Source organism: Haemaphysalis longicornis, unplaced genomic scaffold (assembly GCF_048455015.1).
Source record: "Haemaphysalis longicornis isolate Haplotype H1 unplaced genomic scaffold, Haemaphysalis longicornis Haplotype H1 scaffold_20, whole genome shotgun sequence".
Taxonomy (NCBI): domain Eukaryota; kingdom Metazoa; phylum Arthropoda; class Arachnida; order Ixodida; family Ixodidae; genus Haemaphysalis; species Haemaphysalis longicornis.
In genome coordinates, this window is record NW_027526296.1 from 3854958 (window position 1) to 3865150 (window position 10193).

The window sequence follows — 10193 nt, forward strand, 5'->3', positions numbered from 1 at the left end:
GTGGTCTTCCTTTACGTGTGTTCTGTAAAAGTGAGGCAAGGCTGCTCACACTGCTGCTCATCACTGCTCACACTACTTCCGGTGCAAGTGGGATGCGTATGGTCAGTGGTAAGGGTGATGAGGCCTTCTTGTTGGGCATCAAGCCAAAGGTTTTCGCTTTTTAATGGTGTCATGCTTGCAATCCCCACTTAGTGTGATGTGCATTAAAATCACCGACAGTGAGTAATGGGTCAAAATGGAAAATTTCAAGAGTTTTCTAAAAAAGCTTGGTCAATTTGGAAGTGTTGCGAGAAGGGCTCCATACGTTTAGGAGAAACGTGCCGGTCAGCCATGTTTTGCATTTAGTAATTAATTCGATGCAACAATACTCGCATCCCGGCCGGCAAATTTCACTTCTTTTCACAGACGCAGAAGTTTTGACGCCTCCGAACGCTCCAAGTTCTACACCGTGTTTGCCATTTGAAAAGACTTTCCACACTGATGAGTTCTACGCTGTTTGTTGATTAGTACACGCATACCGTGAAGTCACTGACCAAAGAACTGAAGCGCATGAAAAATTCCTTGCCGGCCTGACCCCTGACCCGACAGACACAGTCAGCCCTCTGCGGCAGCAGCGGCTCACCATTGTTTGCATTGCTGGATGTAAACAAATCTTTCCTTTGCAGCTACGTCAGCTGACTCCTTAGCCATGATTGGCTATCCGGTTTTGCATTGCCGAGGCGCAACGAGGGGATTCAGTCCTAGAGCGATCTTGTCCTCCCTCGCAAAGCGAGAAAAAGCGATGCCTGGCTCATCACTTGCGACGTCACGCAATGTGCCAAGTCGCCAGTGGGAATGTGCCTTTAGACGATTGGTGAGCACTTTGGAACTGTCCGCTGACGGAGGCCAGACGCATGTGCAGTCGATTTTATGGGGCCCATTCCCCTTCACGCAGCATCCTCAAAGAACCGGTGATGCAAATGTTGAGACCGGTGATTTCAGCACCAATCTTATCCTCAAATTGCACTAACATGGCTTTGAATGTCGCACGAGGGTTTCCATGATCTGTTCTCCAAAATTTTGAAGCACACCTTCCGTAACGTACTAATCATCCGACCCCGAAGCCAGGGGGGTTTGCCGAGGCCAATTTTCTTGTCCCAGTGTTTTAACTGAGTAGAGCCAGATGGAGAATTGTCCATTGCATCTGCGGACCCAATTTCTGAGGACCCCAAGGTCGGTAACCTGCTGTGGCTAGAGTCAACGATGGCCTGAGATGCTGGTCTGACGTTTTGGAAGAGGCGGGGTTGACAGTGGTGTCGACTCCCTTAAGTTCAGTTAGGGCTGCTTTTAGAACTTTTTTTTCCAACGATAACGGACTCAAGCATGTGATGGATTTGGTTAATTTCTGAGCATGAATCGGAATGTTTGCCGTGAGTGTATTGACTCTGGGGGACCATGTGTCTCTGAGTGTGTTTGCCGTGGGAGACCGTAGCTGCCCAGCTCACCTTGTTGTTTAGGTTGATTCTGTTGGCATGGATATGGCCGCCTGTCCTCGATGGTTTTGGCCCTCAGTGCTCGACAGCTGACGATGCAACATCCAGCGCACACAATCCCAGCTCCGGGTGGAGTTGTCCTTGGTCGCCGGTCCACAGCTCGCATTCCCTTGGCTTTGCTGCAACCAAGGAAAGGAGCCCAAATGGTCACTCTCCCCAGATGAGGCCCTAAAGAATTTTTTACTGCTCCTTTCTATTGTGCTCGTCCTTCACGAATAGTCACAATCTGCGCATAGAGTGTAAATCCCGAAGTGCTAGGACTTGATTTTAATGAAGCCTGTCGCGTGCTTAAGCTCCCAATCAGAGGTCAAGAAAAAAACGTTCAATGCATTACTGACCGCTAATCGCTAAAACGCTTAAACAAGGCCGAAGCCACATGTAGCCAAAGCAACAAGCACGAAATGAACATCGTACTGTTAAACTAGGCCGTACAGCCAGTGTCTTCTTGGCAGGAGGCACTTATTCATGCGGCAGCATGTAATGCCTTTCAGCTGCAGCTTGCATCAATCTAGAGTTTTGCTCCCGTGAGTACACCCCATTGTTTTTCTCAACAGCTGCGTAGTTTAATTTGACCCAATGCAAGTGCATTTACTAATACGCCTGCAGTGCACTGGCCTTGAATGCAGGATCACACATGCTTGGTGCATTGCTACCGTGGTATGCTGCACGTATCAACTCGACTCAACAGTGTGTCACCTGACAACCTCCAAATGCACACCTGAAGCACCTCCTTTAGTTCTTTCCAGGGTGCTCATTCTTCACAGTCCATCAACTGTTGGTACAGCCAGAAATACTTTTAGGGGTTGGGGGTGTATGGAGGTATGGGAGAATGGAAGGAGCCTTGCCAAAATGAATGCTAGCACTTGCTTATGTGCAGCATAGTAAAATGCTTGGGGGAGGGGATTCAAAACCCCTTCGCGCTGTACCTGGAGAATCCTATCGGCCATCTGGGAGGCCATCAGTGATGTGTTGCTGGGGCATTCTTGGCTCGTTTCTCTCTCACAAAGGTGAGCACATGGCGGAGTTATTTGTGCACTTGACAGCACCTGAGGATTCACAAGGATTGTCAGCTGCTGGTAATGGCTGAGCTGTTGGGTTGACCTTTTTTCTGTGAAGCTTAGCAAAGGGGTCAGCCTCGCGTCGGATGTTTACTAGCACTGATGAGAGGCTGAAAGTTGGGACGTAAAGAGTAGTCAGGCAGTGGATGTTCACACGTATTTAAAGAATTGGCCATCATATGGCTTATGTGAAGACTATGACATGCTTTTCATCACTATCACAAGTGGGGTAGGTCCAGCGCCTTTAAGGGACCGTGGCACACCATCTTGCATTCGGGACAGACGCAAACACCCACACATCAAAACGTTCGACAAGTACTCCTGTAATGATGCCAGCATTTACGGAGGTGAAGGATAAAAAAATCTAAAATGAAGTTTGCTTTGGAGGTGCAGTGTCCCTTTGGCACTGCACATTTTTATACGTTTCAACACGAAAATGCATAATCAACATCAAAAAAAGTTGTACAACTGAAACTGAAAAGCAACACAGGCTGCATAAACTTTACCTTCTTAGAGAAGCAAAAATAGGCCAGAAACATGCATACGCTATGCCAAGTTTTTTCTGCAGCCTTGTGTGCCTAGTGGTGGCTGGATGGCTTTTTGTTGACTTCGCCGGACTGGGGGAGTGGCTGTTGAGAGCCAGTGGTTGATCTCATGCTTCAGACCTGCAAGAGTGAGTAGTAACATGTGAACATAAGCATGCTTCAATGCACAGTCTTACAACAGTCAGTTCACCAGTGACCACATAAAGTTGAAAACGGCTAGTGCTTGCTTTGTAGAAGGTTTGTACGAACACTTTGATTGACTATGAGGTTTAACACACTGACACTACACAGGCGATGAGGCACACCGTAGTGAGGGACTAAGGTTAATTTTGACCACTTGGGGATATTTTAACGTCTGCCAAAATCTCGAACATGGGCATTTCTGCTTTTCGCCTCCATTAAAAAAGCGGCAACTGTGGCCAGTTGCCGCTTTTCAAATATGAAGTCTGGACTAGAAGGTATGCAGGCAACGTTTAACAAATATACATATGTGCAGACGCAAGGATGGTGAAAACAGAGCCTGCAAGCATATGAATAGTCTGCTTGCCGGTTGGGAAGGTTGGTTGCTTAAAAAAAGAATGGTGCATAAAATAACCTGCTAAATACCATCTGTGCCCAAGGCATTGCTTAAAAATCAACTCGCCATTCCATGTAATAAATGCAGCTATGTAGTAAAAGCACAGAGGGGGAGGGAGGAATAACCGGGTGTTTTAAGGTGCACAGTAAAAATAGCGCAGTTAAAAGGAACGAGCCAAAGATGGAACTAGCGTTACTCCGCTTTGTTCACTAATTAAAACGCCCAATTTTTTTTCATTCCTCAAATTAAGGTACTTCCTGTCTCGTCGGCTGACGAGCAACGATGAAAGCGACCACACCGACCGGTTGCTGGAACTCAAGTGCCTTTATTAAGCGAAGAGAAATAAACCCCCCCGGTCCACGATGGCACGGCGGCGCAGGCATGGAACACGATAGCTCACGCGTCACACATCCTGCGGGTTTGATACACGGAGCTTTCGACCGTCACTGCTGGTGTTTCGTCTGTGCTTGAATAACTGTCAGACGCAAGGCCATCAGGCATGCCTGCACCGTTGAATGGCACCAAATGCCGACGGTTGCGCTGAATGATGCCTGTCGGTGTTTCTACCACATATGAGCGTGGTCTTCTTGCTGGGCTGAGCACCTTTGCTGCACATGACATATCCTGCACCCACACATCCTCCCCGTCAGCAAGTGGGCGGAGTTGGTGGGCGGCGTGACGACGGTTGAAGTCTTGACTTTGTTTTGTTCGGTTAGCTTTATCCTTAGCTGCGACTTCGTCGTGTGGCGGCCACTCCGGTTGCAGGGTGTCTGGCATCTTCGGCACTGTCGTTTGCAGACGTTGGCCCATTAGGAGCTGCGATGGGCTGTATCCGCTCACTCCTGGCGTGTCGCGGTACACCAGAAGCGCCATGTGTGGGTCCTTTGATTTTGTGAAAAGATCCTTCATGGTCCGCACCATGTGTTCTGCCTTGCCGTTTGACTGTGGGTAGCCCGGGCTGCTCGTGATGTGATGAAATCCGTAGGTCTGCGCGAACTCCGCGAACACCCGTGACGAAAATTGCGGGCCGTTGTCGGACACGAACACATCAGGTATTCCATGTCGCGCGAACGTGCTCTTGACAGCCGCAATGACAGCTGTGGAGGTGGTCGACGACAAGCTGATTACTTCCGGAAAACGAGAGTAGTAGTCCACCACGATTATGTAGCGAGTTCCGTCAAGTTCAAACAAGTCGGCGCCTACACGCTGCCATGGCCGATTTGGAGTCGGTGTTGCGATTAGTGGCTCCGAACGCTGAACTCTCGTCTGAGCGCATTTCTCACACGATGTTACGAGCTGCTCAATTTCGCTGTTAAGGGTAGGCCACCAAACTGCGTCCCTTGCCCTTGCCTTGCACCGTCCAATGCCCTGGTGGCCTTCGTGGATTTGCTGAAGTACCTCACGGCGCATCAGGCTTGGAATAATGATGCGGCGATCTTTGAGCAAGAAGCCATCGCACACTGTGATGTTGCCTCTTTCCTTCCAGTACTCCCTTAGATGAACTGGAACCTTTGAGACGTTTTCTGGCCATCCTTTCTCACAGAAGCGGAGTAGCCCAGAACAGATGCCGTCTTCCGCTTGGTGCTTGCGTAAGGCATACATGCGGGAGGACATGAGGTTGGCAGCTGCGGTAACGACTTCCCCGATGAATAACTCGATGGAGTCTGTCTGCCATTGACTTCGCTCAGGATCGTGTCCCTGAATAGGAGCCCTTGACAGCGTGTCTGCCGTGGCGATCAGCTTGCCAGGGATGTAGAGAACAGTGAACTGATAGTGCATAAGACGGATTCGCAAGCGCTGGATTCTGGGCGGAATCATGTCGAGTTCTGCTGATCCCAGGAGCGTGACTAAGGACGATGATCCGTTTCGACTTGAAATGCGATGCCCCTCAGAAACTGGTCGAACCTCTCGACAGCCCACGTCACAGCCAAAGCTTCTTTTTCTGTTTCACTGTAGCGGCTTTCAGTGTCCGTTAGGGATCGTGAGGCGTAAGCAACCGCTCGTCGTTCTCCCGATGGTTGATCTTGAAGCAATACGGCTCCGAGACCGTATGAGCTTGCGTCAGCTGACGCAACCGTGGGGTACGATGGGTCATATTTAGCCATGCAGACCTCTAAACTGAGCAAGCTTTTGAGCTTGTCGAAAGCAGCTTGCTGGCATGGTCCCCAAAGCGAGTTTCTCTTTTGAAGCAATGCCCTGATCGGTGCTGTGATGTCGGAAAGATGAGGAATGAAGCGGCCCACATGGTTCACCATTCCCAGCAGTCTTTGGACACCGCTGACATCCGATGGGGTTGGTAGCTTGGCCAAGGCCTCGACCTTTTCTGGATCGGGACTGATTCCTTGTGCGCTAACCACGACTCGAAGAAACTTGATTTGGTTTGCAGAGAACGTGCATTTCTTGTGGTTCAGCTTGATTCCCGCTTCTTCCAAGCGCTGTAACACCTGCTTGAGACGTTGGTCGTGCTCTTGCTGCGGTGCTCCGAAGACAAGAATGTCGTCAATCATGCGAGGCCTTCCAGAATTCTGCTCATCTGTCGCTCAAAATATTCTGGCGCTGAGCAGATTCCAAAAGGTAGCCTTTGGAAACGGAATCTTCCCATTGGTGTTATGAACGTAGTGAGTTCTTGACTTTCTTCTGAAAGCTTCACCTGGTGGAAGCTAGCGGTAGCATCGAGCTGAGAGAATAGAATACCTTTGCTGATCCGAGGCGTCCCAGGATGTTCTTGACTGAGGGTAGTATGTGACGCTCCCGAAGCACGACTTCGTTGAGTTGGGTGAGGTCAACGCATATTCGGTAGCCTCCTCCTGCTTTTGGAACAGCCACCATACCGGAACACCATGGTATGAGACGGTCCACCCGTTGGATGACTCCCTGGGATTCGAGCTTGGTGAGCTCCTCTCGAACTGGTTTGTGAAGCGGAATCGGTACTCTTCTCGGCACGCTGAGTGAGAATAGTTTGGCGCCTGGTTGGAGACGTATCACGTATTCGTCTTGCAGCTCGCCCAAGCCATCAAAGAGACTGTCCTTCAAAGTGACGGTAGAATCCGTTACACTGTCCACGAACCGTATAACTCCGAGAGCCTGTATCGCAGGGAATCCAAGAAGCGGCGGGTCTTGCGAAGGCACAACATACACTGTTTGCACTGTATACCTACCTTTCCAGCTCAGTTTCGCTTGGAATGTTCCGAGAACGGTGAGGGAGTAATTTCCTGGGCCCGTAAGCTCACCTTCTGGCTTTTGCAGCTGTTTCGGTATGCCTGGAAACGAGTCCGGTACCACTGTCACCTCCGCACCCAAATCAACCTTGAAGTTAGCGTAGCCCGTTGACGGCCACTTTTACGAACTTGGCTCTGGTGATGGCTGCTACGGAGTGCAGTGTGAGAGCTCCCATGTTCTTCTTGCTTTTCTTTTCGCAGACTGCTTCGAAGTGTCCAATCCGATTACACCCTTTGCACTTGGCTTGCCTAGCTGGGCAATCTGCTCGAGGATGCGTTGGTCGACCGCAGTATCTGCAGCTCGTGGTAGCGTCGCTTGTGTTGGACTTCGTAACACGCTTGCCGGAGCTCCCTTGAGAATCCGAGCCATGTCGCGGCTTTTGGAAGCGCTTTTGAACTTCGTAACACGCTTGCCGGAGCTCCCTTGAGAATCCGAGCCATGTCGCGGCTTTTGGAAGCGCTTTTGAACTTTGGCATCGGCCACAACGTGAGCAGGATTCGGCTCTTTTTGGAACACTGCTGCACGGGCTTTCACGGCATCTTCGTTGATGCGAGCCTGTAGTCTTGCTTCTTCAAGGGTAAGCTTTTGTGTTCGGCACAGTTTGTCCACAAGGTTAAAGTCCCGGAGACCCACGACGAACCTGTCTCGAACGAGTCGTTCTTCCACTTCCGCTGAGGCGTAGTTGCACTTTCTGACAAGTGTACGCAGCGCAGTGTATAACTCGTCTACGGTTTCGCCTTCGCCCTGGGTTCGACGGTGGAAGCGGACACTTTCGTAGACCTTGTTGACCGGGTGGATGAAGTGATCGGTGAACTTCTTCTAGCGAGCTCCAGTCTTCGCTGGACAATGCTAGAGTGTCGAGAACGCAGCGGGCGTCTTGGGATCCCATGTCGTAAAGAAGCATTCTGACCTGTACTTCTCCCGGCGCTTGGTAGAGCCCAGATGCATAGCAATATTCGTCGAACTGGTAGACCCATTCTTTCCAAGAGCTTGGGTTCCCAAAATCGAATTTCGGTGGCGGTTGAAGCCCGGTGCCGCTGAACTGGATAGAAGGATCTCCATCCGCCATAGCGTGTTTTGCATGCTACGCACCTTGCTATTAATAATTGATCGATGTGTCGCTAACTTTATCCCACTTCTGACACCATGTCTCGTCGGCTGACGAGCGACGATGAAAGCGACCACACCGACCGGTTGCTGGAACTCAAGTGTCTTTATTAAGCGAAGAGAAATAAACCCCCCCGGTCCCCGATGGCGCAGCGGCGCAGGCGTGGAACACGATAGCTCACGCGTCACACATCCGGCGGGTCCGGTAACACGAACCGCCGCCCGAGCGAGCGTGAGAAACGCACCTTCAGCGCGCCGTGAAATGCGCGTCCACTACACTTCCGAAATCTGGGTCCTAGTCATTTTTCTGCGTCAAGACTTGCACATTGAATCTACACGGCACCAGCGGAAGTGGTTGGTCACTGCAACAGCAGATTTTCTCTGGAATTGGAGTCTGAAGAAAATCTCAGTGATGTCAGTGATTGTCAGTGTCAGTGATTGCCGCGATTTAAATAAAAAACAAGAGCGCGCCTGTTTTTTATCCCTCGTACGAACAACCGACAAGGCATCCAGCGTGCGACCGCGACTGGTGACTGCGAAGCTGATGGTGACGCATTGCTGCCTGCCTAAGTTTTCATTCCAATTTATTTGAAAACATGTTTGCACACGGGGGCGTGCACGAGTAGGTAGAGCGGTAAAAACGTTTGAGCCCACATATGCGTGCGACTGCGTCGCGATAAGGCACGCGTATGCTCGCGGATAAGCGATCGCCCGAAGGCATATGCAGAAAACGTTGCCGTACGGAAGCCAAACTCGAGGGATTTGTTCAAAGGGCGCTTGCGATCCGTCAGCGCTCGGGTTACAGCACGGCTCGGGAAGCGGCCTCGCATTCGCTACCATCGCTAAATCGGCGTACGCGTGAAACAGCTCTCCAAAGAAATTATTCGGTTTTTGTAATCAACCATGTATTAGAGGGAACTTACCAGACAAAGTCGTGGATACAGTGCGGGTGCACTTGCGTCGGCATCCACGGCGGCAGCCAACTGCAGTGTCGCACTTTTGCGCGCCGTTCCGGCCGTTCTCTGCCGCGGTTTCATCCTCCGGTGATGCGAAGTTATCGATGGCAGGTAGAGCACCACCACATAATGTGAATGCGATTAATAATATATCTCTTGACGCCACTACCGATAATTGGGTTGAAACGCGGCAGACGACAAACGGGACACCGGTGTTTTTTTTTTATTTTCTCGAGATGTGGGCGCACAGCGCATGCGCTAGCACAGTGGCCACAGACATGGCGGCTTTCAGTGTGGCCAAGCGAAGAAAATCGCCCGCTAAACTTTTGAATGAATACCGTCTATATCGAAGCATTTGCATTGTGAGTTTCACCCGCTGTAGGAAGTAGAGACGGCGGTTATTTTTCGAGCCACCTTGGGCATTTGCAGCGCCTTCTAAGCGAATTAGGGGACCATAAGAATTAGCTCGGAATTTCTTAAAGCCGACACTGCACACAATTTCCCGCCGCAACACGAAGAGCACCAACAGAACCGATTCACTTATTGATATTGCTTCACACGGAACAGTGATGGAACATCACCGACAAATGCAAGGACATAACCCAGACCTCGTGGGAAATGTTAAGAGTAAATGCGCATTTAATACAAAGAGTAGCAGTAAAGACAGAATTTTTGAGCAAGCCGTTTAAATGGGTTTTCCTTACATATCATCGTATAACTGCCCTCCTAAAGGACCGCCGCCACCGGTATACGCTAACACAGTATCTCTACGGGCTGGAGCCGCAAGCCCGCGCAATGCCCCTGCTCTTCAATTCCCCAACCGAAAGCTGTTTTTAATGTTGGGCTGATTATGCAACGTTACGTACCCTTTAAGTTCAGCTAACTACAAGAGCTGCAAAGTCACTCACTATACGTCAAGCCGCGGGTACCAGTTCAAGTTTGGTGTCAAAGCATAAAGTTAGGCCTAACCTCTGTTCTTCCCTTGCCACGCTGCCCCTCCTTGGTAGGTCACATCCCAAGCAACGTCAAAATCATTGCGCGCAAGCAACAGCTACCTGTCGACGTCTTTACGCTTCCAAGCCGGACGTTACAGCAAATGACTGCTCGGCGAATAGCTCTGCTGGTATCATCTGCCCTTGCAATGCCTTTGCGGACTCTGTTGTGAACCAGAAAGTACTGTAGGTGTGAGACAGACAAAC

The 10193-nt window shown here is 50.4% G+C and overlaps 1 long non-coding RNA gene across 2 annotated transcripts; it reads right to left on the minus strand.

The window, feature by feature from the left end:
* Window positions 1-233: 233 nt before the first annotated feature.
* Window positions 234-9201, minus strand: LOC144172265 (uncharacterized). 2 transcript variants are annotated; one of them, XR_013322982.1, is made up of 3 exons: window positions 8962-9201; window positions 3136-3255; window positions 234-1651 (listed from the first exon to the last, which is right to left on the minus strand). It is a non-coding gene; the product is annotated as an uncharacterized LOC144172265 (long non-coding RNA). The 2 variants fall into 2 exon arrangements; XR_013322983.1 differs by lacking the exon at window positions 8962-9201 and adding an exon at window positions 6943-7037.
* Between the last annotated feature and the right edge of the window lie 992 nt (window positions 9202-10193).